Source organism: Tinamus guttatus, unplaced genomic scaffold (genome assembly GCF_059628265.1).
Source record: "Tinamus guttatus ecotype Peru unplaced genomic scaffold, ASM5962826v1 Tinamus_guttatus_pri_ptg001602l, whole genome shotgun sequence".
Lineage (NCBI taxonomy): Eukaryota > Metazoa > Chordata > Aves > Tinamiformes > Tinamidae > Tinamus > Tinamus guttatus.
Genome location: NW_028290136.1, coordinates 2,578,874 through 2,603,435, shown reverse-complemented (window position 1 = coordinate 2,603,435; position 24,562 = coordinate 2,578,874). Strand labels below are relative to the sequence as shown.

Here is a 24,562-nt window from a genome sequence, read left to right as displayed (position 1 = left end):
TTTTTTAATAAAAACAAAGAAAAGAAGACTCTGTCTTTGAATCAAGGCTGGGCAAGGATTTTGTTTTTAAGTATTGTCTGGCCAGCTGCAGAATACAAATTACTTGTACTTGCTTTGCTATTGGTTTTGTTTCTAAGATTTTGCTTTCTGGAGTTTAGAGTTATATTTTTCTCCCGCAATAAACATATTGTAATTGTGGCTCTTAATACACAAAATGAAGCATCGCTCTGCGTTAGACTAACAACAAGGAAGTAGGTCACTGTGTGTGTATACATACATAAAAATCAAAATAGGAGAAACTGGCATGCAGATGTTCATGGGGTTCTTTTTGCTGTTCCTTACAGATCGGCCATGGATCTTTTCAGAAAGAAAATTAATGCATCCTTGGACTCCTGAAGGAAGAGCCTTCCTGATGGGACCACTTTCAAGGTAAATGACTTGTGTTATATTTCCCTTGCTTTTCTGGCCTGGGGCCTTATTTTTACTGAATCCATAACATGATCTTCTGCCATAGATAACTTATTTTTAATATCTGCTGATTAAACAGAAATAAGGATTTTAGTGTGTTGGTCTTCTTGTTCTGTTTGTTTGCTTGATGTGGATTTAGCTGGAAAGTCCTGGAGATCTGGTCTACTTCGGGGGATAGTTAGTAAATAGAGAAGTACCTGATTTACATATAATGACAGGGTGAAAAAGGAGTCCGGATGAAATTTACCTAGTTACACATTTATATTTATTTATTTCAAATAGTCCAAATTAAGCTTCTGTGGCAAGGGACTGTCACAGTAAAGTCATTATTAGATATTACACTACAATAGCTTGTAGCCATTTAGCATCACTGTCAGTTTGTTTGGATGTGCTCCCTTGGTTCCCATTTCCCAAATCCTCTTTTTCTTTGGTACTCGGGAATAATTCTCCCGGTGTGTGCAGTGATTGCCTGTGCGCTCTTTGCCTTGGGAGTGCTGTTGCTCACCCGGGTACCCGCTGGGCTGGAGCGCGCTGGTGAGCGCGCGCAGCGCAGCTTGGGCACGGCTTAGCTGGCCAGCTGGACCCGCTCGCGTTGCCTCCATGGGCAAGTTTTGTGAGCGCCAATAGGGAAGCTCGAGAAAGCTGTAGATACTCCTATCAAATCCCAGCCTGAAAGACTCCTGGTAGAGATCCGTATTTCTGCAATCGGTGTAGTTTAAAGGAGTATTTTCCTTTTAAAAAATGTATGTGATGCTTGACTTCATTCTCATATAGCAGTGGTAGATGCACTGAAGCTTGAGCATCTCGGACGTGATAGCAAATCCAGACTTGCTACAGTGTTTCTTAGTAATCTAGGCAGTTGTATTTACTGGAAAGTTAATTTTATGACTACTTGCTGATTTTGGAATCAGCAAGATACACAGTTAATTAGCCACTTCAAACTTTGCAATTGTGGTCAGCAGCAGATGGTCACTTACACTGTTATAATAGAATTTAATAGCTATCGGCTTTTGTGGAAATAAGCTTTTTGAAATCTCCTGTCTTCAAAAATAGTTATAGGGCGCTGAAAGCTTTGTTTCAGGATTCTCTCACCTTCATTTAAAAGGCATTTTATGCAGTCTGGGCTCCAAAAGTATCAGCTGTAAATAAGTGCCTTGCATCAAGGATGTCATCTTGTCAGGTGATTAAGCTAAAGATTTGAGAATGTCAGCATCAGTATATACGTGGCTACATATTATAGCAGTTTAAATTCCTTTTTTGCACTTCTAAACAGCATAATAAAACAGTTGTGCTGTGTTATTTATTTATAATTTGCAAGGGAGAGATGCTGTGTGACCTTAGCCTTTGAAGGGTAAGAGTTACAAGACTGGAAGGTAGTCAAGCTGTCTAAAGCCGAGCCTATGTCTGTGAAAAGTCTGTAGCATTACAGTAAAAATTATACATTGTGTTGTTGAGTTTAAGCTTAGGTCTCACATATTTACATGAAACTCCCAAAGATGCAAGTCATGAGAAGATAGAGGTGAGAACTATAGCAATGATGTTTATGGTTGTCGTACACTGAAGTCTCCATCATATATATGGTGTTCCCCTGTGAAAATTAATAATGAAATATTGTGAACTCATATAAAAATGTCATGCATAGGGAATGGGAAGAGTTTCCACCTTGCAAGCCTGTTCATAAGTTCCTCTTTAAAACTGCAGTTTTCAGACTGCAGGTCACTGCCTAAAGTATGAGAATATGTGGCATGGAGCTGCCATGAAAATGAAGTTCTTGTGGTTCCTGTTCGAAATAGGAAGTATAACTGAAGATCATAGTTCCTACTTGGAAACTCTTTAAAGTTCCAGGGAAAATGGAAAGGAGGTAGAAGGGTAAATTTATCTTCTGTTCTGCAAATAACCCTGCTGATGCCAGTGAGGCTGTTTGAAAGAACAAGGTGACAACTTGGTGCAAGCAAGACTGGCAGAGGGAACTTCTAGTTAAGGAATTGAACATTATAAAACCAATTATGTTTTACTTCTAGTGACAGGTTGTAGAGAACAACAAATGGGTGTAATATGATCTTTATCGATAGTACGTGCTTTTCTTGTTCAAGGAGGGAGAGGAAAACGAAAGCCTGAGAATATGAAGCTGCAATCAAAAACTTAACTTTTTTTCCTCTCCTTCCTCTCTAAAGAGGAGAAGGGAATGGATGCTATGGAAGTGGAAAAAGCTTCTTCTGTGGAATGTGTTAGAGCATGGTGATGTTTGCCTTCTAGGAATTAAAACAGGTAGTGATTCCATTTTGTTGGCCTAGTAAATTAGAGGCAAAGGGATTGCTAACTTGTGGGGTAAGAAAAATGGCCCACGATATTTCTGCTGCTTGGCATTTAATATTTTACCGCAAACTTTTTAGTTTAACATATTTGAACTTGTACTAGATAGGGTTAATAGGCTAGAACAAAAGGTCAAAGCATAAGGCATTAGGCTTAATTAAGGGAGAGCAGGAGTGGCAGGAGTATGTGACAGTTAAATGGGTTTCCCACAGACTAATGTCTGTTACAGTGCAACCATGCCTCAACTTAAGTGGGTTATTTTGTGCAAAGGGCAACGGTGATTAGCAGTTTGACATGCCAGACATTTCTGGCCAATCCCATCTGTTTTAGAGGTTAAAAAAGCACACCTTTATGAGCTGATAGATTGATTTGTGTGCCCGTCTGGTAAAGATTAGAAGTCCAAGGCCAGTGCTGTAAATGCCAGTTACAGAATATTGTGCTTTCTTGGTTGTTCTTTGTTTAAGCTGTCAACTATTTTGTAATGGGTATAACTGCTATAAAATTGGCCTTACAATAAGAAAATCGTGGCAGGGACTCTGAAGCAAGTGTTCTGAACTGGAAAAGTCCGAGTGGGATGTTTCCTCATCAGGTTTGTTTTGGATTTGGGCCTGTAAGTTTTGGCCATCTTTGTGATACTTTACTTGCAAGGGAAATACCTTTCATCTTAAAGCGATTGTGGTGTGTTTCTGCACTGAGTTCACAGCTTGTCTTTATAAGCATCACTTTTTTTCTCTCTCTCTCTCTCTCTTTTTTTTTTTTTTTTTTTTTTTTGTAAATATATTTGTTTAGTAGCTACCTGTCTTGGTAGTAATAGATTTCAATTCCAACACAGTTGCCTAGAAGAGAATCTCGCACTACTTAAAATGATTCAGTATTTATACTTGGCTTGGTTTTGTTCTCTGTTTTCTTCCTGCTCCATTATTTAACTAGGACGCATCTATGCATATTTTTGTTGTTGTTTTTCCATCGTAGCTAATATCCTCTGGGTGGTTTTTCTTAGAGAATCATGAGATTGCCTTGGAAGCCTAAAATAAAATAGGTAGCACAATAAGTCTTGATGGTGCTTCTTGCCATCTTTATGACTTTGTAAAGTCAAAGTAACATTACTATTAATATAAGACTATTAATAAATCGTTGATGCAATAAAACTGTTTTTGATAATGTTCAAGGTTCATACATAGTTGAAGGTGATTATCCTATTTTAAAATCAAGCAGAGGTCAGACTGTGGTGTAAGATACTGACTTTGGCCCAAATAATATGCAGTAGCTTCACAACCAATGTCAATTTTTGTTATTTTAAATCAAATCATACATTTATTTAAACTGTTAACCAGGGAATATTTTGTGGTAAGATGCTGATTGTTTTCCACCAAATAAAACCATAATTAATGATATTCGTGTGCTCACTTAAAAATAAAGCTTTTAAAGCTGCCACTTTTAAAAGAAAATTTGGTTTTCCTGTTCATTTTCTTCCCTCCATTTAAAGCAGTGATGCTTGTGGCTAATAGCTCTGAGAAACAAAACTATACGGAATAGCATTTGGCATCTTGCATTTAACTTCCCTACTTTAACTTAAGTTAGTCACTTGTCTAAAAATTATTTTTCTTGTTGCAAATGTGATTTTCTTACCTTACCCTTTCTCACTTTAAATAAATTAAAGATGGTAATAATTTGATATTTATATGCTAACAGCTGCTCCACAGACCTAGGCCTCCACAGAGCCTATACTTTGGCTCTAACAGCTGTGGCTGCTTTCTAAGGTAATTTGTTAAAGTGTGATTTATAGAAATGTTGTCTTCTCCTTACCTAGCTCTGTAAAAACCCCTTTTTGGGGGGAAAAGTTTGTCCCTTATGTTTTATATGTTTGAAAAGCCTGGTAATATTTTTATAGGAGGAGGAAGGCAACATCACTATCTTGCAGTTTATTTAGTGACATGGACCTGAAATGGGCATATGCAGCCTCGTGTTCTCTGTGGAATAATATCTATTTAAATGATTTGGATCTAATACATATTTACATGAAAAAACATCTTGCCCTTCTCTGTGGGGAGAGAAGGTGAACAAGCATAAATTCTATAATACTCATTGCTTTTCTTGCACTAAATCATACTCAAATTGCAGAATGTTGTTGGCTGGAGAGTTGTGCAAAAAGTGCTTGGCTAGTAAAGTGAGAGTGTAGAAAGATTTATCTAACCTAATATGAAGAAAATGCTGTCAGCTGCAGTGCATTGATATGTGATTGCCCAAATCCAAAAGCAGTACTTGGTTTCTGTGCATTCATACTTGTAATATTTTCATGTTTATAATACATGCACGCTGCACTAATGGAGAGTGCCAGGATTATATGTTGTGTGTATTACACTTCAGCTGATTTAATTGCTATTGATCATACCTGAGCTGCTGTGCAGTGTCTTGGGGAAGGGATGGATGTTGTGCCTGGGTTTCTGCTGTTTCAGGCTGGAAGCTACTTGATCAGGATTCTTGCAATTGTCACTGCTAAAAATCTAATGCTAAAAATTATCGCTTCCTGCTCTAAGTATAGCACAGATTCAATAAAAAGGGTTTCTAGGTAACATGATAATAAAGACTGTATATGTGATGATAACGCAGGATGTTTTTTGGTGGTGATATCTCGCGCCCTGTATCCTAAGGATTTTTTTTTCCTTTTCCTTCTGTATCATAAGGATACAGCCCTAGGTCTGTTCATGGCAGTAGAAGTTTTGACAGTAGTTTCACTGGGCCAGGGCTGCTCTCTGAGGATCCGAGTCATGAAGTAGTGAAACCCATGTGGTGGCTTTTCCACCACAATTCCATTTTCATTCTTGGATAAGACTGTGCAAAACCACTCAATTCTGCACTACTGAATATAATAGGACACTGTCACTGCTAATTATATAATATTCTATAATCTGTCTTGGGCTTTTTGAACATCCCTTCTTTTGCTTTGTGTTGTGTCTTTCAATTAGAATATTATAAAATATTTGCATAAAATATTCATACCATTTGATTGGTCATTAGGTATTAAAAGCAACTCTGAGTTGTCCATTGCTTCCAACTTGAACTGTATTCAAAGAAAGAAGAAAAGATCTGCTCGCACTTTTTTGTGTTTTGAAGGTTTCGCTGCTTTAATGTAACTGATGAAAAGGTAGGTGTTTGGTTGGTCTCCCTGGCCTTTGCAGACTGTTTAGAGGGGATGGGGTGCCCTGCTTGTGTGACTTGCCTTACTGTGGGTTTCTTCTGATTTTAGCTTTTCACACTCTTTGACCTTGTAGCCATTGACTTTCGTCTGGAACAATTTCAAAGTCATGTAAATGAATGTAATTAAGGTATTGCTTATCATCTTGGAGAGTTCACCGAGATGCTTATTGGCTAGAAAGGTTTGTTTACTTAATATGGAAGGTTAATATAAGGTTAAATTTTACAGTGTAAAATGGCTTCATAATGTTTTTATTTAGCAGCTGAAGAAAGCAATGTTTGAAAAGGTGAATAAAAGTTTTATTTGACCTCTATGTATTTGCTGTAGCTTGCATTGTCTTCATTACACTCTTATTGTGGACCTTCCTTTTCCGTGTTCTGCAGGGGGACCCTCTATAAGACTTTAGTGTAGGCCTTTGCATAGGACACGTTAATGAAGGAATTGCATAAATATTTGACAATAGTTGGTATCAATAGTCCATCCACTTCCTCTTGTGTCTTTTCTCTGCCTCTCCCCTCTCTTCTGTAAGCATGGGGAATATTTTGTTCTTCATGCTTTGTTCTTCATTAACCTGTTTTGCCTTTATTCTAATTGCTGCCAAAATAAGGTCAAAAGAAGTAGAAAATGCCAGAAACAGTGATTGGTTTATGTCTTCCATCTACCTTCTATTTCTGAGGCAGTAGAAAGAACAGGACCAAAGACTCTTGTTTTTGTTCAACTTCATTTGAATATAGCTGTTCTGGGTATTGCTTGTAGGTTTTGTACCTGAGTGTGTGTGTGTGTTTTTTTTTTTTTTTTTTTCTTCCTCTCTCCCCACAGTCCTTTCAAAGTTTTTGTAGGTATGGAAGTCCTACATGACAAGTATTATTACAGAGGACTTTTTTACTCCCCCCCCCTTTTACAAGAAAACATCGTTTTTCTGTTTGCAGCCATTTTTCTAGGAATGTACTCCCGGGTGATCCATAGAGGCACTCCTGGTGAGTGACAGCATCCAAGTGCATGTGTGTTCTGCCCGGCCTGTACTGAGCTGAGCTCTGTAAGGAGCTTTGCTCACACTACACGAAACTTGAAAACACCTTTTCAGCACAGCTCTCAGTAGTGACTGGTTAGATTGGCCTTATTCTGGAGAGTACTTTTATCACACTTTTGCATGCAGCAACATATTACTTATGCTTCTTGCTCTAGAGGTAGCTTTCGTGCTAAGAGTGATCAGCACAACGAACTTTCTAGTCTGGCTGCTTCTACGTTCTGGATCTCCCATCCAAGAGATCTGCAAGAGCTGCTTTTTTAAAGTGAGGAGAGTTGTGGCTTTGGTTTCAGTGAGGCCAGGATTTCATCTTAATTCCAAGATGGGATGTTAGTCCTAGGGCTTGCTCAGTGAGGTGGAGAAGCTATGTATGGCTATGGGGAGGAAAGCAACTAGCAGGAAAAATACATGTCCTGTCTCTGTTACTTCAGGCCCTATTTGTGAGGAACAAGGCAAGAATCCTTATGCCTTTACTGTTCCTTTTGCTTAGCTAATGTTTCTAAAAGCAAAGAGTTCTGCTCTGAACTCTGGTCATATAGGAGTGCAACACTTCTAGGAGAAGAATCCCTCCTTTCTACTGGAGAATAATTTCCCTAGAATCAGTAGTTGTCCTCTCTACTCGTTGGACTTTAATTCTCTGCTTTCTTAGGTTATATTCTATTTCAAAGTAGATGCTAAAGTAGTTGCTGAAGTAGCATAGTGAACTATGCTGAAAGTCTTTTGTAACCTCTCTGCACTCCCTCGCATAGGTTTAACTGTAGAGATTAAAAGATAACAAGACTGTACAAAATTACTGAACGCTGGTTTGTCTTTGGATTGTGGTATCAAGTGTGAAAGTGTGACGGTGTCTTTCAGGTAGAGCTCTTGAACAGACCCGTCTTAAGTTGTTGCTCGGAAACTTTCCGTGAAATGATTTTACAGGATGTTATGCGTGCTGCAGAAAGCCCTAGTTGTGTTTCCTTATGTTTGCTCATCGGCATGGTTAGTGCCACGAGAAGGGAGGTGAGTTTGTGTCACCTCCTCGCACACCCACTGCACTTACTTCTGTCCTCTCCTCAAAGTATCCCCTGCTGCAGAGGCTCTGGTCTTGCATCTCTGGTGCATCCTCTCCAATGGGTTGAAAAGTAATCATGTGCCAAGTGTTCCACTTCATGTTTTTCAGCTTTGTCTGGGTCTTTGAGTGGTGCTGGAAGTACTGCAGACTTTTTAGTCCAGATATTGCACAGTTAGGAAGTGAATTTAGGCCATTTGGTGTACGTGTAAAATAGGTTCCAATTTGAGCTTATGCTCAGCTTGGCCTCACTGACCTGTTCTACTCCTGGGCCTTCTGCAGCCTACTGAAATCCTCTACTGAGCCGCACTTCTTGCTGACTGGATGTGTAGGACGGATTTTTCATTGGCTTGTGTGTTTGTGGAAACATTTTATTGAAGCTCCTAAATCCCTTCCTCAGAAGGAATTTGTGATTCTTGGGAATAATAGCTAGAGTTTCTCTTATGTCCAAGGCTACATCGTGGTCCATAGTTCCTTGTCATGAATATATATATGTTTTTAATATGAAATATATAAATGATCATTTTCCCATATGTCATTTCCTGGGCCTCAGACTTATCATTACTTTTTGTATACTGGGAATTCTCTTAATGCAGAGAGCATCTATTTGGTGTGCTCTTTAGGATTTCAAATGCTGAGCAATTTGACTTTTACCTTGCTCTTGCTCTGTTTCCAAATTAGTATAATGTGCAGCGGTGGGGATGAGCAGTATTTGGACATGGACTTTGCAACTCCAGTTTTGGGATTCTGGAGTGTGGATGTGTTCAGAGGCCACAGCTATGCAAATACCTGCTGTATGGGGTCTTTGCAGAACTGAATTTGAGCATTAAATCAGCTTTCCAAATGTCCTCGTGCTGATATTCAAGCCGTTTGTGGCTGTTACCTTTTAACTTGATATTTGTTAGTAATCTTTATGAGGAAAATTACATGTGCTGCATAAGGAAGGAGGAACTCGGAAATGATCAAATTTCCTGTCCTGAAGCCTTTTGGGGAACTCATAGGCCCTAGCCGGCTTGCTGCTTAAGTGGATTTAAAGCCTCAGATATCAGTTACTCTTTGGTGAGGCACTATGTGAATTTAACATATAAGCATGCTGGTCTCCTTTTCCTGTCCACCTAAAGGTCGTTGCACAGGAGGGAAGGTTGAGTCATGGTCTATAAACGCTTGTAGGTCTGCTGTCAGCTCTAATTCTTGTTAGTTTATTGCTGGGTACCCTGGCAGATGGGCTTGGTCAGAGTGACCTGCTACCAACTCCAGTGAGCTGTCCCCTTCCTTGCCACAGGGTCCCTCCCTGGAAGGGAGATGGAAGAACTGGTGACATTGTCTCCTCACTTGTGCCCGTCTTCGCCAAGAGCTTTACATTCACTTTCTTTAAACTGAGATGTTCAGTGCAGTTCACATAGTTAATTTCTGTGGAAAGCTTAAACTCACCTTTGTCATTCTGAGAGTATCTCTGGGATTTGGAGAACTCTTAATAAAGATTTCTAGGGTTGTGGAAATAGTAGTGTCTGTTTAGATACTTCAGAAAAGTAAAGGGGAAAAACACTACAGCATTAAACAATATCTCAGATCTTGTGCTTCAGTATCAAGATTACAAGTAGGAGAAAGGCTATTGGTGGGGTGTGTGGCAACATATATATTAGAGCTGCGGAGATGGTGAACTTCAAGTACACTTAGGACTGGGAGGGAAGTAATGGATGGGGTTCATTTTTCAGTTCCTGAACGCCTGTCATACTATCCCAGGGATGAAGCGTGCAGCGTGTGTTTGAGGTTGTGTGTGTGTGTGTGTGTTTTTTTTTTTTTTTTTTTTTTGTAAATCCTAATTTAGATTCTGTATTTAAAACCTTTATCAAATGACCTCATACATTCTCATTAGGAAGAATTAGGGCAGACAGCCACCTCGTGACATATTTGAAGTTACAGTGATGGCAAAGCTTACTTTTAGAACTGTTAGGAGAAATGAAATGATGGAAGTACTGTGGTATAAGCCATGACTTTATGGCTTATATATACATATACTTTTGTGTGTGGTGGTTTTTTTTTTTCCTTTTTTTTTTTTTTTTTTTTTTTCTTATTTCTAATGAGAGTTGCCCCCTGCCCCCCGGTTAAAGTGGGGCTTTCTCCAGGTGGATCTAGCATGGAATGGTTGTCATTTCTGAAACCATTTCTGCAAAAACAAAATTTTAATCTCAAATCATGAGGTGCTTCCAATAATGCAGTGCTTTTCAGAAATATGGAATAAAAGTGAGTTGGGGGAAGAAAAATACACATTTACCTTTCAGTCTTCATTGATAGCCTTACTAATTAAGGGTAGATATTATCACACTTATTCATGCACTAGACTATGTATATAAATGTGTATTTATAAACATAACTCATAAACCAACTCTTCTGAATTCTGACCTCTCCCCGATTAATGGACTGATGTTGTGCTCTAGCACTGTATTCTTGTGTTATTTACAAATTTAAGGTAAGTAGAAATAGGTGTTAATACTAAAATAGGAAAAAAGGAAAAAATGTAGCTGCTTTTGCTTGTTTTTATTAGCTCTTTTTGGCTAACATTTGTGTGCAACTCAGACTTTGTAGTTTGCTTGTGTACAGTGTGTGCCCAAAATGCCTCTCTTTTGGAAAAGCCAAAGTGTAAATGCTTTAAGTGCGATAGTTCAGTGAGTGTGGAACAAAGATGACTCTTCCACTGCGTATGACCAGCACAGAATATTTTGACTCTTTATGTGGCTTGTTGTGTTTCCTCTCAGTCTGCATGAGAGCTCTTCGCCACTGTTTGGTTGTACATGTATAAGGCTGAACTAATCTAAACTGCTTCCTTGGAGTTATTGAAAACTTCGTTTAAGCCTGATGTGCAGGTCTACGAGTGCAGCAAGGGGGCTGGGAGCAGAGCCATGGATGGATGCCTGGCCTGCCTTAAAGGAGCTTGGTAGGAGCTTTGTTGAAGGCCTTTCCAAATGCGTGGTCTGCCGTGATCCACTGGAGGAGAGACTGCCACTGGTCCTGAGACAAAACCAGCACCAGTGGTGCAACATAGTTTGTGCATCTGTGGCAAAGCAGTGGAGAAAGCTGTCTGACTGTGACTCGCTGTAAAACAGGCTAAGAATTGGCCGTTTTGGCTTGTTTTATGTGCTGTTGTTGTCATGCAGAACATGCAGAGTCTATTCTCTACTTCATTTCTTTTTGGTGGTACTTTGGCAAGAATTTGCTTTGCAAGAATTAGCTTAACAGTGGTTTTTATTTTTTTTTTTAAATATTTTATGCACATATGAAGTGATGACTACCAGGCTCTGAGCAGTACCAATCCAGGGCATGTTCTCTGACTTGGGTAAAAATAGCAAAGCATGAGGGGATATGACAAAAATGCAGCAATCCCAGGGCAGCCAAGGAAATGAAGATTCCCTTTTGCGCTACCGGGCTCTGGGGAGAGGCTCCCGCTTGGATTGGCAGCCGCTTCACTCCTGGTCTGCATGGGTAGCTCTTGTTTGTGTTGAGATCAAGTAATGTCCCTCTTTCCCCTGCTGGGTGCCTCCCTTCCCTGCCCGCCACTGCTGCAACACCTCTCCTTGCAAGGGAAATGGGAAGAGCTGGCTTAGTCCAAAGCCCCTCAATTCTTCCTTGGAGAGCTCGCACTCTCATCACTAGAACTTCACTTAAGTTCTATACGTGAACCTTCAACTACAAGATGTGTATAAATATAAATGGATTTTGGTTAAAATCATCACTTCTATGAGCACTGTTGGACTTAAACAATATAAGGAGGAAACTTCCAGAAGTTTAGGTACATATTTTACCATGAAGTTGTTGGTGGGTTAATTCTGTTACCAAGAGCCTAACAAATCCCCAAAAGTGGGTTCCTCGTGTGTGTTTGTGGTGTTTTGTTTTTTGTTTTTCTTCTCATTTTTGTCATGAAAGGATAGGGTGCAGACTGCCCATGCAGTTTCCACATGCTTGCAATTCTCAGTGGTGGAGCAGACAGACACAACAGGGTTATCTGTGCAGAGAGGCACCATAAAGGGAGGTAAATAGGGAGTTCCCAGAGGTTGCTGTAAAACTAATCTAGGAGAGGCAATCTCAAAGCTTTATAAATGGCTTCATATGAATGTCTATTTGAAAAAAGAGTCCTAGAAGAGCCCTTTAAAAGGGATAGCTGCATGTGTTTCTTCCATCATGCAAAAATGGACGTGCTTGACAATTGAAAGATGCAGGGTATTCATTCCTTTGATGAAGGAAAGCTGTCTCAGTTGCCTGTATTTGCTTCAGCAGTGAATGCGAGAACTTCAAAATCAGGTGGAATGTGCATCCATTTGGGAGAAATATTCCGTTCATTTTCTCTCTCATGTCAGTAGAGATTCTCTAACCTACTAGTCAATTTGCACTTTAATCCAGTGTTAACAATGTGCAACTGCTTACATGAAAAGGGTGATGTTACATATGCAAAGGAAGTCTTGGGCACGGTCACATAACTTCATATGGAGGTACAACAGAGAAATATGAGCGAATCCTCATCTCTAAAGACTGATGGCACAGATTGACAGTACAGCTCATTTTCACTGACTAAAGGGATGAGAAACACTTTCCCATTTTGCTGTCAGGCTGCAGTTGCGTTGGTTTAGCAGTGACACTTAGCAGCAGCCTAGGCTGTCCTTGGACGCATGTTGTTATCTGGTACTGCAGCTGGGAAGTAACAGTCCCTCGTGCTCCTTACCTAGCTGCCTGTTGCCCCAACTAGGGTGTCCCCTGAAGAGTTGTTGGCACAAGTTCACTGATCCAGCTAATGACGTCCGGGCAACGACTCATGTAAGGACACAAAGGTGAGTGAGGACAGTCGCTGAGGGCTGCAGCTGCCTTTGCTTTTCCCGTGCGGTGGTGCTCATCATGACCCCAGCCTCTGGGTTAGGTGACTGAAAGCAGTAGCAGGAGACAGACAGGAAAAAAACACAAGACCTTGTAAATGTTAGGTGATTCTCTGAGCAAAAAGAGCGTTGCCTTATTCCAAGAGGCTGTGTCAATGATGTAAGCTGTTTTTTTTATTATTATCCTTTTCCATTTTTTTTCTTCTATAAAGCAAAGAGGAAAGAGGTATAATCTGGTGCTTAAGCAGAGAATGCTTTTGAGTTGGGCTGATGGGATCCTCTGTTCTAGCTTCTATTTGCCAAAAGAAAATAATGACTTATTTCACTTGACTTTTGTTAATAACTAACAATTTTAGTTTCTGATGCTCTTTGTATTGAAAAATAACTAAATGTGGATGGTAGTGACCAACTCTTGCATTTGTACTCTTTCTGTCTAGAATGCAAATATTTAATATGGTCATTAACAAGTGAATTTGCTAAGCTAATTTAGGCAGAAAAGAATGAAGACCATTCATTTTGTGTGTGTTTTTATTTTTTTTTAAAATAACAAATGAAGAAGTCAAGTTTTAAACAATTTATGATTTTATTGCCTTTTTTTGTCTATAGTCAAGGCTACAATGAGCAGGCTATTGCGTCATCAAAAATAACACTGTAGGCAGAATTGATAGATCAACATGAAAATATTAGTATACTTTTGATAAGAAGGCGTAAATCAGGAGAAGCAGATCAAATTTTACAACTTCCAGGCTTCATTAAACTATTTTCTGACTGGGGAACATAAAAACTTCCTGTAGGTAATAGCCAAACGCACTGAAAATGAAACAGGCAAAATACTCTCCTGTGGTATGGGAACCCTGGTGAAAGCCAGGAAGAGAACTGGGGGAGAAGGGGCAGTGGGATTAGATCGTGCAAAACTAAGAAACTTTCGGGACGGAATGGGCACTTCCCAAGCTGTGTAAGCCAGAGGGAGAAGTGGAGCTGCGCATCTTGTGTGCATATGCAACGTCAGCGCTGAATTCAGTAAGCCCGTTGTAACTTCTTCCTTTCTAGGCTACTTAAGAGAGGCCCTGGATCATTCTGGAGGCTGAAAGGCCAGTCAGCTGTAGGCTGTGCAAAGGCAGAATGATACATTGGCCTGTCCCCCTGGAATGGCTATGGTTTTGCTGTCTGCCACGCAGCAGAGTTGGGCAAAAAGCCTCCAGACCTGTAGATCTGGAGGCCTTTTGCCCCTGGTGACGCAGGTGCCAGACTTGTTGGCATATGATACCTCATGGTACTGCAGCAATCCTTCATTCATGCTACCAATCTTGAATTTATGCAGCTGTCTATAGCCTCTTGCACTAGGAATTTGCACATGTGATATGTGACGTGATATGTTCCTGAGCCCAGCTCTGAAGACTGCGGCAGCCTATTGTAGTGTATCGATGTTCACCAGCATATGAATGAAAAAAGAAACGACTTCTCGCATTCAAGTGACTCTTTTCGAATTTAGGGGGGGAAAAAAAAATGAACCTCTTCAGGTATTAATATATTAGCAGCATTTTATACTGACTGCAAATATCATGGATGAGATCGCTCTACTTTGTAAAATGTAACCCTTGGGGAGATTTTGCTGGCTTTTACTCCCTATAATATGCTTGCTCACTTCTCTATGTAAACCAAGGGGAATCATTAAATCTTTTACAAGTACTTCTGGAGCTGCTTTTGATGACCTGTTGCCATATTTGACTACTTTTTGTCTTATGTGGAACACTATGTACATTACAAACAATGCAAAACAGCAACTCCCTCACTCTTCCCCACCTGCCCCTTACCCGCCCCCCCCCAAAAGTTAACGGAATGTTGTATTTGTTATATTAAGCATAATGATTGGCAATCTTGTATGTTTTTGGCTAGGATTTTGGAAAGCTGTACTTGTGACAAACATTTTGGGGCTAAATTTGGAATTGTGAATACTTCAGGATTTTAATATTTATATAATGTGTTAAGTATCTGTTCTGGGTAAGTAACTCTTACTTGAGGAAGAAAAACACTCTTACCACTTGCCTTTGGAAAAGCTGAATTACCCAGTGGTCCCCAGTATTGTATGTGCTGCAAGCCAAATATTTGTTTTGACTGATGAAATTACTACTTTCAGATACTATTTCTGCGTTTAAAAAATACATGTATTCTTAAAATCTTTTGAATTAAATAATACAAATATTGTTAGACTTGCCGTGAACTTTACTTTTTTAAATTTTTTTCCCTAGTGTGCTTGGGTCTACATAATGCCTGAATCCTGCTCTTTGCAGACACGTGGCTGTTGGGCTGTACACTAAATATTACCACGAGTCTTTGCTAAAACTACTGTATTACAGCACTAAAAAGTTGTTTGTAACAGTACAGAGGGATAGATAACCCATACTGGGTTTGCAAAGAGCTTCAAAAAATACAGTTACACTCTAATATAATTATCTGAAATACTGAAGTCACTTATTTTTCTGGCACTTGGACATGTAAAAAGCATAAAGATTCAGCAATACTTAGATGCAAAGGAAAATATTGATTAACATTTGGAAACCTGCTATTAGTTGTAGAGTACTGCTATAAATTTTCATCTTTTTAAAAATTAATCCATTCTTTTTACCCCTGTGGTTTAAAAGGCTGCGTTACGCAAGCTCGAGGTTCAAGCGGAGACTGTTGCTGCTTCCTGCTCGAGCTTTGGGGAGTATATTGATGTCACGGGGCTTACGGAGTTCTGTCTCTTCTTTATATAAATTCAGTGTGTAGCTTGAAGCTTTTGTCTTGTTCTGCAGCTATTGTCTTGAAAACGATAGGAAAGATGTGCAGAGAGATGCCCTGCTCAAAGTGAGTGTTGCCAGAATATTCTGCCACCCTGGCATTGGTCATTAGCAAAACTCTTGAAGGAGAAATGCAAAGAGTTCTGTTCTCTCATGTTTGCTTTAGGAAGTCATAATTTAGAGAAGTACCAAATTTCTTTTTATATACTTTATTCTGGCTTTGCCTCTTAGCAGTAACAGTGTTAATTAAGCACTTTTTAAATATTATTATTATTTTCTTCCTTTAGGACTGATGTGTCTTTCTGTTATGTACTTCTTCAGAACCATTGCACCGTTATCTATTTTTCCTTCAGAAAGTTGACCTGCAGCCATATTTCATGCGATAGATGGATAGGATTGTTCTTGCTTTAAAAACAAAGAAAAAAACACTGTTGAGGAGATCCTAGGCAGAAATGCCCTTTAAATATATATATATTTATATTTATATATATATATAAAATTTTGGGAGTGACTTTTCAGTTTCCAAGGAATCTGAGCATAGTGTAATGAAGCACTAGTTTTCTCTTAGGAATAACTGAGAGTCAGATTGTCTCATACAGTTTAAAGGTGATTTGCATTTCCAGATCATGTTTTCTTTACATCAAGGTGCTCCATAGCCTTTGCCCTTGCAATATGTAGATAAAATTGAGCAGGAAACCAAGGTAAAGCACTGAATGCGGGGTTGGGGGCATGTATTAGTTTCTGCAGGTAATGTTTCACCCCCTCCTCCCTACACAGATACCGTCATGTGCTGTTTTTCCTAAGCGCCGAGAGCCATGGCCTGTGGCATTTTGGTTTCCCTGTGGTAGTTCCGGGCTCCAAGGTGTGCGCAGGGCGGCCCGCTCCTGAGGCTGAGCGGGGCGGTGGCAGCGAGTTCGGGGGCTGCACGTCCGCACGGAGGCCGAGGGCGGCGAGAGGGCACCCGGTCCCCTCTGCAGCGGCCGCCCCGGCCTCCTCCAGGCTTCTGCGGGCGCTTCGAGGCTTTGGCCGTGCGGCCTTTGAAGCCTGACGTGGCGGGCGCTCTGGCCGAGAGACTGCCTGCTTTTTTTGATCCAACACAGCAATTAATGTCAACTGGAATACTTGACCTAGATCATCCTAGTTTTTAATGTCAAGTAGCCATTGGCAGGAAGTCCTTTGAGAAGGACTTTTGCCTTGGGAATGCGCGGCCCGACCTGCTCCGCTGGCGTCGGCTTGCTGCGAGGGCGCAGTGCCAGGCCTATCCGATTTCTTTGCCTATGGAGACAAGCAATTGTTCGATGCTTCTCCTCTTCTTGTTTGCCTCCGAAGAAAGGAAGATTAATGCAGACTTACAATCGTTGCATTTGGATCTGATGCTTGAGCCGTGAGGGAAGACATGTGAAATACGCTTTAAAGAAAAATAGCATACATGTGTTCGTACGTTAAAGGGCTGTTCTTTGAACTTTGTTGAATGCTGTGTGTGAACGTTTCCTGCCAGAGACCAGTTGAAAAGTATGGTAAGTTAAATTTAGGCATGCAGTGTTTTCTTTCAGCTTTGTGGAAGACATTACAGCTCGCTGCCAGTCACGGAAAACCTCCTTCCTGGCGGGAAAGGAGGTTTGTCAAGCTATTAAAACCATCTCCCAAGTTTTTTTTTTTTTCTTTCCCTCTCTGTACTCCTGAGACTCATTGCTGAAAATAATGTAATAGAGCCCACTTTGCCCTACAAGATGATGTTTGATGGTCTTTCCTAGCCATGCCACTTCTGATGCAGTTGGTCAATTTAGTAAGGAAAAACGCTCAGGAGCAAAAGCAATTTTGAGAAGGACAGCTACTATTTCAAGTGCCGTGCAACAACTGCAATGCTAAGATCAGAGTGAACTGTTGCAATATAAATACATTGATAACTCTGACCTGGAAAAACTATCTTCTCCTGCAACTATGGAGACATCTGAGCACTTACTGGCAAATGCCCAATAGCTGCCTGAAATGACAATGGAAATGGAAGCAGAGAGAGAGGGAACAGGGGAATAAATTTGATCTAAAGCCCTGAACCTCCCTGAACGGGGAGTTAAGACCAGTTTTGAATAGCACCGCTACATTTGTGTACATTTGTATATCATTTTTTCAGGGATTTATGACTGCTTGAGGCAGCAAAGAGGGAGGAGAGTCCTAACCACCACCTTCTTCAAACCTTCCTTCAAAAACCTTTTTCAGTCCGGAGTGTTTCTGGAACAAGGTGTTTAGAAGAAGGAAAGGGAAGGAAGTTAAAAATTAGAGAAAGAAATTACCTGTCATTGGAATAAGTATGGAAATATAAAAATGGAATTAGAGAATTTGAAAATATCAATTTTTTTTCTTTCTTGATTTTATTGAAATAAAAACAAGAGTGCTCTAAGGGAGAAATGTGAGGTGATGTATATATGGAATATGAGATGTCAGGAGATTTTTGGATTCTACAAAAAAAAGGCAGGAGAAAAGGAAAAAAGGCGTAAGAAATGGAAATCTAAGAGGAAATAGACAAGAAGAAATATAGGCCATACCTAAAGGGAAAGATCTATTTATTCTATTTTTTTTTTTAACTAGTATGAAGAGAGGAATTTTAGATGCTATTGCAGAGAGTTGCTGTCCAACATTGGGCAGTTTTTTGACCTGTGAAAGAAGAATGCTGAAGGAATAAGTGCAAGTTGCTAAGCATGCTGAAATAACTGCTTTTATTTACCTGGCATGACTTAATGTGTTTAGGGGAAGGATTAGTGTTTTGTGCTAGCAGGTGTTCACTGCATAGAGTGGAAAACTGTGAATACCAAAATGAGCAGGGTGGATCAGAGTGATGGAGAAGGTTATGCTCAAGTTAAGACATACAGGCTAGAATTTTTTTCTTACCTATATTATAAAAGTCTACCTCCGATCTGGGGTACAAGGGAGCCCTATTTATACACAGTGAGAAGAAATAGACGCCTTGTGTAACTCCAACAGGCAGTGGACACAAGTAGGGATTTCCAGGGCGTGATTCATTTGGCCTCCTTTAGGCACGTACTATAGGATGAGATCAGTTGCACCCGTAGAAGAGCCTGGTTTTCTCCACTGCCTGTAAAAGGAGACCAACGTGACCTGCTCAGATACAGACACCTGCATTTGTAAACACCTTTATTTGGTGTGGTGAGTTTTGGCTTGGCAGCCACATCTAAGAATGGGAATGCAGGGGTGCTGTGTTATTACAGCCTGTGGTTGACTGTCAAATGCCCGCGGTCCCAGCTGAGTAAAGACACAACTCCCTTTCTGAACTGGAAGTTGGCATCCAAGGTCTCCAGAGATGCGCCCGGGTATGGCTGGAAATCCATGCTGGAGCAGGGTGAGGACACGGCCCTCCCGCTCTCAGGTCCCCGAGGAAGGGCGCCAGGCCGCAGGAGCTAAGTGGCTCGGGTGCCTCCCTCAGCCCGTGTCGGTGCACGGGGCAGCTGGAGCTCCGGGCTGGGTGCTGAGCATCACGGGCAGGGAGCGGCCGCGCGAGGGGCTCTGCGCTGCGAGCGGGAGCCTCCTGCCACGCGCCGGGAGCAGCAGCCTCGCGTGGTGGCGGCAATGGCCTGAGAGGGGAGCTGGGCCGAGGCTTCGCCCACGAGTGCCCAGGTGAGGTGGGCTGGGACACAGGAACGGGTTTGGTAAGCTGGTTCCTGAGCAAAGCGGGAGTGCTGCAGGGCTTCCCTGAGGAGAGCTGCGGAAAGCCCGCGCGCCAAGTGGCGCTTCGCTGTTAATAGGGAAATCTGTAGCTTGAATCTTGTCTTGTCTCTAAGGAATGACTGTAGGGAGGTAACTTAAAAAAAAAATCCGGTTAATATTATATGCATACAAATCTACTTCTGTAACACTAGAACTAAGAGGTTTTGTTAATTTGTTATGCCGGTGAGTTCCTTCATGAATATGTGCATCTCTTTCACTTGCAAAAACAATTTAACTTTTTTCCTCACAGATTTCCCAGCACTTTAGTTGGAGTACCAGCATACTGTGTGGTTGATGCAGTGCGCTCTGCATATGTGGTGTAATGGAGGTCTCTGGAATTAACTGAAAATGTCTTTTAGAATTGCGTTCTTTTTGAATGTGTTCAAGTTAAATTTCTGAGGGAAATTTTGATAGGGGAAAATCTCAAAGCAGTGTCTTATCCAAGTTCTGTTAAAATCCCAGGCACTGAGGCAATCAACGACGACAAACATTTTAAGGTCTGGAGATGCCAATTTTTGTCTTTTATGCTTTTATGTCTATTATGTTTTTTTTTTTTTTTTTTTTTTTTTTGGCCTTGCAGTAGGGAATCTCTGCAGCTTTTATTCAAAAAAAAAAAAAAAAAAAGGTGTGTCTGGTACTAATTACCTAATTGCTATTGTATCCTTACAAAATGTCCATCCTCACTGTACAAGCTCGTTTTGTGTGTGCTCACATGGTAATGGCGATACTTAAATTCTTGCAAAAACCTGGAGTGGGGCAGGGGTGGTCAAGTGATACTAACAGCCAGTAGCACTAACTTGCAGACTAGTTAAGCTCATTCTTCATCTTTTTAAAGGCCAAACTTAGATTTCTTTTTAAAAAAAGTGGTTCTTGTTTGCTAGGCAGTGCGTGTGTTTGGAAGCACAGCGTTGCTTTTGCCTTCCTCCCGCCCTCCCCTTTGCCCTCGTGCGATGCCCCTCGGCAGCCGCGTGCCGACCGTGCGGCTCCGGCCGCAGCTCTGAGGGGCCAGCGCGAGAGCTCCGACGTGTTTGAGGTGCTGCGCAAGAGCAGACTGGAGAGCTGTGGGAGGAGGCAGCTGTGTCGCTCCAGAAAGAGTGAGGGTGGAGAGCCCTGACATCCCTTCGTTCAGCCTCTCGTGCTGGGAGTTGGCGGCTGTCATCTCGAGCCAGGCAGCAGAAACAGGCAAACAGATGTGGATTGCGATAAAACCGTTTGGGCCGTGCATGTGTGTTGGCTGAAGCGTAGGAAATGACACAACAGTTATTTTTTCAGCGAGCCGTGTTGTAACATAACGTATTCACTTGCTCGTTCATCATAGTTTTGTCTTTTTTTCTGTTTTCAGAATCTTTGCTTTTTACGTTCTTGCAGCCCAGCACTATTGCTGAGCTCTGCTCACTTTCCTCTTTCTGCTGTGTCTCTTGCAAGGCGTTATGGCTGAGCTCTTCCACTGAGTTCAGTCACGAAATTAAGAGCAGCGTCAAATATTTTAAGAAGTCAGGATGAAATTCCGAGACTGCGTAAGCTCAGCGTAGCCCCTGGAAGGTGTACTTGTGTCTTTTCACAGCACGGATTAAAACCAAAACGGCCTCAGAGGCTGGAGTGCCCCGGTGATCCCCGTAGACAGGAGGAAGCAGAGGAGGGAAAGTTGCTCCTGCCGCAGGCCCAGCCGGGCACGCAGGTTTCCAAGCTCCTGTGTTCTGCCAGCTTTGGTGTGCGGGGCGAAGGCTGTTTGAGTTTTTAGGTCAAAACCTCTTATGGAAGTACCTGAATTGTGTAGCCTCTGTTCACATATGGATTTGGGGAGGGAGGGGGCTTGGGTCTGGTTGTGCAAGAGGAATGCGCATTTGGGCTGTGTGTTTTTTCTGGTGTCCTTTTTTATGTTTCTGAGATCAATCTTTATATAGTGTTTCAGTAAAATGTATCAACAGCCTACTTTTTAAATAAAGACAAAAATGCAGCATAATACAATGCTCACCTAAAGATGCACTATAAAGGTTTTTTTTTTTTAACATTAAAGGCTTATATAAAGAAAAAGAATATTTGTGAAGCTTCTGGTTCATTGCTAACTGAAATAAATTTGGCAGTTTCTAGAACTCATTTAATCTCTCTGCTTGACTCAGCTTCTGTAGGAGTTTATTCCAGTACCTTTAGCTTAAAAAAAAATCTGGCTTATTTATTTACTTGTATTTTCAATCAGTGGCTTTCTGTAACTTTGAAAACACTTAATAAGTTGTCTCAGAATATGCTTTCTTTCTGGTAAGAAAAAAGAATCCTTTTCATCACAAATACGTGAGATAACATATCAGCTGCTGTTTTGTCTTCTCTTGACATTTATATCCTTCTTCATGCTTCAAAATCAAGAACCAGCAACCATCTTGAAACTTTGGAGCAATTTTTCTTAGGCTTGCCTTTCTACAGCTGTATTGTTCTCTGGCTATTTTTTAAAAACTTCAGTAGGGATTAGTTAGAACATACTCTCTCTTATCCTTTCTTATTTTAAGCTTTTCCAGAAACAAAAGAATTACTGTAGTAACTGGGTGAAGAAAGAAAAACAACAACAACAAATTGTCCAAATGTTGGAGAAGTCTGAATTTTGGTACAGGGAACAGCGCTGTACAGCTTATTAGACTCTCTAAGCCAATTGCAGGCATCACACACCAAGAGTAAAGACATTCTGCCCACACAGCATCCCTGTTAGAAATAGTTAATATTTTTATGCACTTCCCCTATGTTGATTTTTCTTTTTTTCTTTTTTTCCCCAAATGAGTCACATAGGTCCACATAAAGGGAAATATATTTGTTGTGTGTATCCACCATAGTGTTGAACAGCATTTGTTTCAATTATTTAGGCATAGCTTCATGATGTATGGAGGAACTTTGCCTAGATTTGCTGGAGGGAAGGGGGGTTTGTTTTATTTTTTATAAGGAGGATAATCTGCTGCGGTGACGCAGGTAGGCCAGAATTATGGTGCTTAACATCTGATTAAAGGGGGAAAAATCATTTAAAGGGACACTATCAAATTCAGCATGTTGCAAGCTTGACATGATTGAATTTAAGATTTTTTTATTTGAAAAAGAGCATATGTATATTTTGTACTTTGTGCTTTCTCCAGCAAATTTTAGCAGGTTGAACAGGAACACAAGATAAAATGCAGGAGAATAAAGGCTGCATGCAAGTGATACCTTCCTTCTGTGGATAAAACAAGGCAGTGTGCAGGTTGTGCGGCCCCCTGCTTTCTGTGCGGTGACGTACGGGAGAGTAACAGCATGTCAGATCCCAAATCCTATGGGGAATATGGCTTGTTACATTCCAAAGTAGCCTCGTTATGCTTTATTAGAAGTGGATCTTCAGATGAGTTATAAAATGAGAAAATACAGGTAACATGCATAGAATGCGCACAGCATATTTTTGTTTATGAATTTTTATATATTATGTACATGTGTACACACACATATAGAATATAATGCATCAAACTACCATATAGTGGTAGACCCAAAAACCAGCCTTATGGTAGACCCAAGGGTGGACCAGGTTTCTGGGTAGGCCCAGAAAACAGATAGGTGTTGACTGTCCTGTGTTTTTAATGAACCAAAGCAAACTGTATCATATAAAGCTCAAATTTTAATTTCTGCAATAGATTTCACATATATAAGGGCAAAAGAGCACTAATCAGAGGCTTTGATCCTTTGTTGCAGTTTTTGTTGTGGCAGTAGGTAGGGTGGCACCTGTAATCCCTGTAGTAGGTAGTAAGTACTTATGCGTTGGTGAGTGATACCTGCAGGTGGTTGTAAGAAAGTATGACTTTAAGAGTCACTTACATTTAAAGTGAAGTAAATCTAATAAAGCCAACAACAACCAGAAAGATAGTTTTTGATGGGTGGGTTAAAGGACTTTCTGTGTTCTCTAAACCATTATGAAATACCAGTAAATGTGGTTAGTATGTGGGTTGACAAGATTTTGAGCAATTGGTTGGCTTGTAGTTCGTTGTGATATTCCAATTTTTAGAGTTTTGTTCTTGCAGGATGTCTAGTAGGTCATCCTCAAAGAGAAACATTTGGGGCCAGTATCGTGTGTGTGTATATATATATATATTTATATACATGCATATATTATTTTAATGACCAAATACAATCTAGTAGCTTCATTCCAGAAATACCTTTCAAAGAGTCTTTGTTGTCCTTGAAATAATGTGGTTTTTTTTTTCTCATTCATATTCCTGGGTTTGCCTAAAGAATGCAAAGATTTACCTATTTTGGGGGGGACTAGTGTTGTGTATTTTTTCTTACGAAATTGTATCTAATTTGCTTTTGGGGTTATGGGATCAATTCTGCATGTTTTTATCTTCTGTTGAAAATAGGGGGTTTATTCATGTGGAAAAATATCTTCTGCTCAGGTTCTCAACGTATTTACAGTAAGAATCGGTAAAATAAAGAAGATAGTTTCTTAGGCAGAATTCTTTTATTATTATTATTATTATTTTTAATATGGGAACCTTCTGACTACAAAAGAAGAAAAAAATTGTAACTGGAAGATTATGTGATTACTGTGAAGTTCTAGCCCTTGTGTTTCAGAAGAGTTTGCTAAGAAGGGAGAATAATTTACTACAGTTACTTGTGTTGGATGACAGAAAGGAGAGTGGTAAAAGAGCTTACAGTATAAATAACCCAAACAATGCTGAAGCCAGCTCTACGGTACCGTCTCTTTTTTTTTTTTTTTTTTTCTCCCCTAATTTTGAAAGGATCAGAGATGAACTTCTTGCACCTTAAGGAGATGAGTGATACAGGGACATAGCGGATGACCTGGCGTTAGTGTGCGGGCCCAGCGGTGGGTGCGAGGGCGGCTGAGCCGTCACTCTCAGCTTACAGCTCCGTGCTGCTCCCCCCGCACGGAGAGCCTTCCTCAGCGAACCGCACCTCTCAAAAACAAGGAAAAGACCTCTGAATTTAAGGCTTTTGTTGCCTGGATTGAATTGAAGCCTGTTGCTTTGGAGTGGCAGTACCCAACCTGTCTAGGGAGCAGAATCTCCTGGGGACTATTTGGGCCACAGGGGACAACGTCTGTAACCATAGGGGTGACTTCATAGGGACAGACTGTGTATGTTGTGGCAAAAATATGTCTGCGGGAGCGATCCAGTCACCAGGGTA

The 24,562-nt window shown here is 40.7% G+C and overlaps 1 protein-coding gene across 2 annotated transcripts in view; it reads left to right on the top strand.

Annotated features, from left to right (window-relative positions):
- Positions 1-342: 342 nt before the first annotated feature.
- NRIP1 (nuclear receptor interacting protein 1) overlaps positions 343-24,562 on the top strand; it is a 63,278-nt gene continuing 39,058 nt past the window's right edge. Inside the window, exon 1 of one of the 2 annotated variants that reach the window (XM_088539334.1) lies at positions 343-429. The gene's annotated coding sequence lies outside the window, so the exon portion shown is untranslated. The remainder of the gene's footprint in view (positions 430-24,562) is intronic. The other variant, XM_088539335.1, reaches the window with a different exon arrangement.